Source organism: Chiloscyllium plagiosum, unplaced genomic scaffold (assembly GCF_037043375.1).
Source record: "Chiloscyllium plagiosum isolate Xiang-an unplaced genomic scaffold, Cpla_swu_hap1 HiC_scaffold_27, whole genome shotgun sequence".
Classification (NCBI taxonomy): Eukaryota; Metazoa; Chordata; class Chondrichthyes; order Orectolobiformes; family Hemiscylliidae; genus Chiloscyllium; species Chiloscyllium plagiosum.
The window spans coordinates 52,328,362-52,335,491 of record NW_028270165.1 but is presented as its reverse complement, the minus strand read 5'-3'; the positions used below and the strand labels follow the sequence as shown (position 1 = coordinate 52,335,491).

Sequence of the window (7,130 nt, the reverse complement as noted above, 5' to 3'; positions counted from 1 at the left end):
TTATACGGGAAAGCTGCTGAAGACGACATTGAGTGAATGGGAGAGATGGTTTCCCTTCTGGGTTATGCTCCCATCACGCATCGGCAGACATATCGCTGACACGCAAATATAAACTCTCTAAATTCCCACATTCTGTTTTATCGAAGTGTGATTTTGCTGAAAAGCACAAAATTTCAACACTCGCAAAATTCAAACTTTAACAAAGTGCTCATAGATATACTTTGCGAACACCTGGAAAACATTCTTCCAAACGTACCTGGGGAATTTCGGTTTGAGGGCTCTTGAATTTTAAGTGGAAGGATGGGAAGTTTGCCTCGAGGATGCGTAATGTAGAGATGTGTTCCCCATGTTAACTGGTAGAGATTGGCCATCTCAGTGCTTCCCGATGCAGGGCTGCCCTGATCCACCGGGAGGTTTTTTGATAAACTGTCCCGGGAGCTTCTAGCCGACCGTGACGTCATAGAGCGAGCCCCCGGTGATGGCCTGCAGCTGCTGTGACACAATGATGATGCTGGCCCCGGAACATGAATACGAATTAGTTCATGAGTCACGTGGTACTGAATCATTGAATGGAGTGTTCTTCCAACTTCACGGATTTATATATAAGAGGAGGTAAATGGGCAGGGTTTAGACCTCGGGTCCACTCTTCCTTCACTCACAACACCCCACACCCACCTCCCATAGTCCCACTTTCCCCTGCAACCGCCGAATGTGTAACACCTACCCATTTTCCTGTTCCTTCCTGAATATCCAAGGGCTCGAACATACCTGCCAGGTCAAGCAGCACTTTGCCTGCACATTTGCCACAACCTAGTCCACTGCATTCGCTGCTCACAATGTAGTTTCCCCAACGTAGCATAAACTGGGTGACTGTTTCGCAGAACATCTCAATTCTGCCCGCAAAAAAGGCCCTGAGTTTCTGTTTTCCTGCCACTTTAACACGCCACCCTGTTCCCTGGCCAACATCTCAGTCTCAGGCATGCAGCAGTGCTCCAGCAAAGCTCAGCTCCAGATGGAAGAACAACGCCTCATTTTCCACTTGAAGACCCTGCAGCCCCACCTACAGTTCGATGATTTAGGGCCTGAAATCCGCCATGTCCTATTCTCTCCTATTCATGTAATGTCGTCTTTAGCAGCTTTCCTGTCTAAGGGCGCTCTGTTCTTCACCTCGCCTTCTCATTTGCTTCCCAAAAACTCAACATAAATATTTCCCAGTGATATACTGGCCCAATGTGCACAGTTGAGGTGACACACTCGTGGAGGTCTTCGTGGTCTTCTCCTGTTCGCTGTACCCTATGTTGAGGAGGGCGATGCTTGTCACTGGCCACCTGGGTATCAGAAAAATGTTTAGAAACAAAACGGTTGAATTATCTGCCAGTGGAGAGAGCCCGGTTCCTGGGGAAGGTACAAATAGCAGCAGGGAGACAGAATGAGAAGCAGCTGTTCTGGAAACTCTTTGCCGCTTGCAATTCTTAGAGCAATGTCAAATGTATTTCACACTGAGCAAGTCTCAGCCAGTTCCAGAGGTCGGGCTGTTACGGGCGATGGGGTGCGCCTGGTTTCCAGCTCGTTGGTCTAGGGGTATGCATTTCGCTTTGGGTCTTCTACTACTCCGACTTGCCAGAGATGCGGTGCTTGAGGAATGTCAGCAATGAAGCGAAATTGGAAAATTGGGACTGCCCTCCACGGAGAACAGAAGCCTTGCAAATCATGAGAGGCCTAGACACAGGAAATAATGTTGTGAAAATGCTCCCACGCCTGAAAGGATCCACAACGATTCGGCAGAGTTTTAAAGTCAGGAGGGAAAGAAGTAAAAGTGACATTAGGAAGAACGTTTTCGTACAGGGAGTGGTTAGGGTCAGTAAGTCCCTGTCTGACATTGACAAAGAGGAAGATTCAATGGACCCGAAAGGGAATTCGGTGGTCATGTTCAGATGTGCAGATTTACACGGAAAAGGCAAGAGAATGTTACGAATTGAGACACGCGTTTACTTACGGTGTAGAACCAGCAGATCGAAGGTGGGCCGCATGGCCTCCGTCTGCGCTGTGACACATGTTGTGATTCAGTGTGAAATCACAGTTCGATCAACAGAATGTGGGAATTTAGAAAACAGTTTATATTTACACAGCCTCCATTCGTCTGCGCAATAGCATATTACACGACAGCAGTGGAGGTCTTTGACATCAGTCTCGAACGTGCCTGCCGCGTGCCAGGCGAAAGGCTGAAGGGATCTATGGAAAACACGCCACGTGGGAAAGTAGAGTGTCGCAGCGGGAGGGTGCTGGGTTCATGTCCCTCGATCGAAACTATCGTCTGCTATTGCTTCCCTTTGTAACGGTACTCTGTTCTATATCTTGCCTTTGCCTCTGCTTCCCAAATCTTCGAGCATCTGAGCTGAATATGTCACTAAACACTGGCCCAACTTACACAATTGAGGGGAAGTGTTGTGGAGATTTGAGTTGCTTTCCGCCAGTCTGCTCTGAACTGAATCCTAACAACTCTTCTCTGAAATGGGAATGAGCTGGTGAAGTTGAAACAATTCGAATTCGAATCCCTACACTGCGGAAACAGGCCCTCCTGCTCAACAAGTCCTTGTCAACCCTTCGAAGAGTAACCCACCCAGACCCGACATTTACTTCTGATTGATGCGCCGAACCTACCGACTTCCGGGTACTATAGGGCAGTTTAGCATGGTCAGTCCACCTAACCTGCACATCTTTCGACTGTGGAAGGAAACCGGAGCACCGCAGGAAACCCACGCAGACACGGGGGGATTGAACAAACTCCACACAAACAAGCCGCACACGGGTAGGATCGAATTCAGGTACCGTTCTGAGACAGCAGTGTTAACCACTGAGCCGCAAAGCCACATTATTTGCGGTCGTATTCATTCCCTGCAATAGTTCCCCACCCCGGTTCAGACGTGAATGACAGGACGATCAGCATTTCGAAAGCAGCATCACCATACAGACACAGTTCCCATGATGAGGACACATATCACCGATCGCGAATCACCTCGGAGAGATACAAGTGACAGAGAGTCGCATGGAAATGATGGATTGAACGGCTTCCGGCTGCGGCGGAATGATGTCACGTGTTTATGCCGCCCCTCTCCCTGTCTCTGGGACAGAGCGGCTGAGGGAGAAACAATGGCTCATTTTCAACTTCATCTGGGACATTTGGTGCTCAGATGTTCACTGCTGCCCGTTCGCAGCAAAGAAACAGACGCCCATGTTAGAAAAGTCTTTCTGCAGGATTACTGTGTGAATTCTGAGCACCGAGCAGGCTGCACACAAATGCACTCATATGAATTTACCTGAGGGAACAGTTTCCGGTATCCATTTCGCTCTGTCCCACCAGCACAGCATCTTGCTGTCTCATTGATTACAGACCTTTGTAATGTAGTTAAAACTTGCCCATTTCCTCCGCATTAGTGTAACTGACGTCTCCCATCCCAAGTGATTGAGAGAAAGCAGAAGGGCGAATGGGCTCTGCCCTCCCCCTGAACAGTTTGCAAGTCGAAACAAAAATGGTTTATTTATCCGCCAGTGGAGAGGGTCCAGTTACTGGGAACGAGACAAACAACAGCGTCCTGGGCGCAGGGACACGGAATGAGAAGCAAATGTTGTGGAATCTCTTTGCTGCTTGCGATTCCTGGAGCAACTCAAACGTTTTTCACACTGAGCAAGTCTCAGCTGCTTAAGGGGAGGGCGCTTGGAGCGTCCGGGGTCAGGGAAGCGCGCGTCGGGGGCGGCTAGTGGCTCGTTGATCTAGCGGTATGATTCTCGCTTCGGGCCTACAGTAAGATGGATTTGTGAGAGATCCCGGGTTCGAATCCCGGACGAGCCCTCGTTGCTTAGGTTGCCGTGTGCCGAAACGCCGGTGCAATTTTCTCAAAAAGCACATTTATTAAACGAGATCGGACTGCCTGAAGGAGGGATGGGGCCGAGCTCCCATTACAGCGAACAGGGTAAAAGGAAACACTTGCTCAAAGTGAAAACAAGCATTGCACATCGTTCGCCCGCGCAGGCCGACTCTGAATGAATCCTCCAGCTGCATTATTGCTCAATTGTGAGCGTGAAATTTCAGGAAGCGGGGAAGTGAAGTGATTGGAGGCAGCGCTGAACAGGTTGACGTTAATGGTGCCGTGTATGAGGATTTTCAGCAATGAAGGTAGATTGGAAAGTTGGGACAGTTATCCTTGGAGAACGGTAGGTTGAAAGCTGGCCTGATTGACGTTATTCAAGTCATGAGGGTCGAGACACAAGAATAAAGTAGTTCAAATGCTCCCACGCCTGAAAGGATCGACAACGATTCAGCAGAGTTTTAAAATCACGGGGAAAAGAAGTAAAAGTGACATTAGGAAGAACGTTTTCGTACAGGGAGTGATCAGGGTCAGTAGGTGACGCAAACATCAAACACTTATGTTCCTTAACCCATAGGACAGACGGATGGGAGTGGAAGACAAGAAGAAAGAGAGACACAGAGTGAGCGAGAAAAGGGAGAAAAGTCAGAAAAACAGAAGTTAAGAAAAAACATAGAGAGACTGAGGAAGGGATACAATTCCATTGGGTCCCTGCTTTCTCTATGGTTTCATACACTCCCTCTCATCCATGAGAGACAGGCCCTGCTCCGAGAATCTACGACAGTCTGGCTGGTTCACGGACGGTGTGGGGGTGATGGACGGTGGTTAATCGATCAAAACTGACACTGAGACTCTAACAGTACCCACACTCATTCACACACACAAACCCTTTGATACTCACCTCAAGCTCCATCCACATGGCAATGGGAACTATGGCTGACAGGACCTGCTTTAAATACCTTCAGGTCTATGACTTAAAGACCCTTCTGTGCCCAAAACTCAGCTCTTCTACCGAGAGTATACCTCCCCCAGGGATGGAGCATTACAAGTTGTGAGTTGAGAGGAAGCGGGGGTGGTGTGAGAGAAAGCAGCAGCTCAATAGTTTAGTCCAAATTATCTGTCTGTCTGTCCCTCTCCTCCTTCCCCAACCTCCTCACCTCACACACAGATTACAGACTTAAAATCCACACAGAGACAAAGCCGCAGTTTCAAACCAGCAGCAGCCACAACACACTTACATTTAGACAATAAAATACAGGCTTCTGCACCCAAAGGACACAGATTTATTTCACAAGGAAACAAGGATTTTCACACAGCTGAACACAACATTGTCTGAGTATATCTCCGAACTTCTTTGTAAAAGTCAGTGATTCTGTGTCTCACTCTGACCGTATTGCGCTTCCATCTCTGTGTTAATGTCTGTTTTTCTGTGTTGATATGACTATCTCTGCAAGCAATGGGACACAGATTATGTCGGAGGGAAGTTTGAGTGTGTCTGTCTGTGTATAAATGACAAACTGTCTGCAGTGGCACACATTGTCCCGGAAGCGTGTGTCTGAAAGTTTCTTTATACCTGTCTGTGAATCTGATTTTGTGCCTGTGAGTGTTGGTGTGGGCCCAGTTCTGCCTGTAATGGGACAAACTTTGAATCATCACGTTTATAATTCATTCTTTCAAAGTCAGAGTCTCCCTCTCTCTGTGAAGTACAGTAACACAATGCCGCCTTCTGCTCGCAAGCGCCACATTTCGCTGTTCCACTGCACTTCACTTTGGGAAGAATAACAAAAAGATGGGGTACTGGGCTAATGGTCGGATACTTGGTAGTGTGGATGAGCAGAGGGATCTTGGTGTCCATGTACACAGATCTCTGAAAGTTGCCACCCAGGTAAATAGTGCGGTGAGGAAGGCATATGGCGTACTGGCTTTTATTGGTAGAGGAATTGAGTTCCGGAGTCCTGAGGTCATGATGCAGTTGTATAAGACTCTGGTGCGGCCGCATCTGAAATATTGTGTGCAGTTTTGGTCGCCATACTATAGGAAGGATGTGGAGGCACTGGAACGGGTGCAGAGGAGGTTTACCAGGATGTTGCCTGGTATGGAAGGAAGATCGTATGAGGAAAGACTGAGACACTTGGGGCTGTTTTCATTAGAGAAAAGAAGGTTTAGGGGTGACTTGATTGAGGTGTACAAGATGATTAGGGGGTTAGATAGGGTTGACAGTGTGAACCTTTTCCCGCGTATGGAGTCGGGTATTACAAGGGGGCATAGCTTTAAATTAAGGGGGGGTAGATATAGGACTGAAGTTAGGGGTAGGTTCTTCACTCAGCGAGTCGTAAGTTCATGGAATGCCCTGCCAGTAGCAGTGGTGGACTCTCCCTCTTTATGGGCATTTAAGCGGGCATTGGATAGGTATATGGAGGATAATGGGTTAGTATAGGTTAGGTGGGCTTGGATCGGCGCAACATCGAGGGCCAAAGGGCCTGTACTGCGCTGTATTCTTCTATGTTCTATGTTCTATGTTCTATCTGTTTCCTGGGGGATATCCATCTGAATCTTAATGAGAACAGCCGCAGCAGCACACAGCTGCCTGAGTCAGGTGTGAACTCAAAAGTGGGATGACTGAGTAAATCCTTTCCCAGAAAAGCAGCAGGTAACAGCTTCTTACCAGTGTGTATTCGTTGGGGTTTCAGAAGGTTTTTTTGAATGGACAAATCGTTTCCCACTCACAGAGAGGGGAATGCCCTCTCCCCAGTGTGAACGTACTCATGTATCAGCATTTCATGTTTGTGTTTAAAGCTTTTCTCTCAATGTGAGCATTTGAAATGTCTCTCAGTGTTAACCAGTTGGTGTGCCTAGAGGTTGATAACAGAGAATGCCTTGTTACACTCAGAGCAGGGGAATGGCCTCTCCCCAGTGTGATCTCACTGGTGTGTCAGCAGGTAGGATGAGTCACTGAATCTCTTCCCACACTCAGGGCAGATGAATGGACTCTCCCCACTGAGTGCATTCTTGTTTCTCAAGAACGGGTGATTGATTGAATCCCTTCCCACAAACAGTAGATGAATGATTTATCTCCAGTGTGACTGCATCAATGAATTTCCAGCATGTATAGACATTTGTATCCCTTCCCACAGTTTCCACATTTCCATGGTTTCTGTAGTGTAGATCATGTCTCTCCATATTGGATGATCAACTGATTCCTTACCCAGACACAGGACAGGGTTAATAGACTTATAGAATCCCTACAGTCCACACGTCCACACC

The 7,130-nt window shown here is 47.8% G+C and overlaps 1 non-coding gene across 1 annotated transcript; it reads left to right on the top strand.

Annotated features, from left to right (window-relative positions):
• Window positions 1-3,760: 3,760 nt before the first annotated feature.
• On the top strand, window positions 3,761-3,850 carry trnap-cgg (transfer RNA proline (anticodon CGG)). Its single transcript is given in 2 exon segments — window positions 3,761-3,796; window positions 3,815-3,850. It is a non-coding gene; the product is annotated as a tRNA-Pro (tRNA).
• The last annotated feature ends 3,280 nt before the right edge of the window (window positions 3,851-7,130 follow it).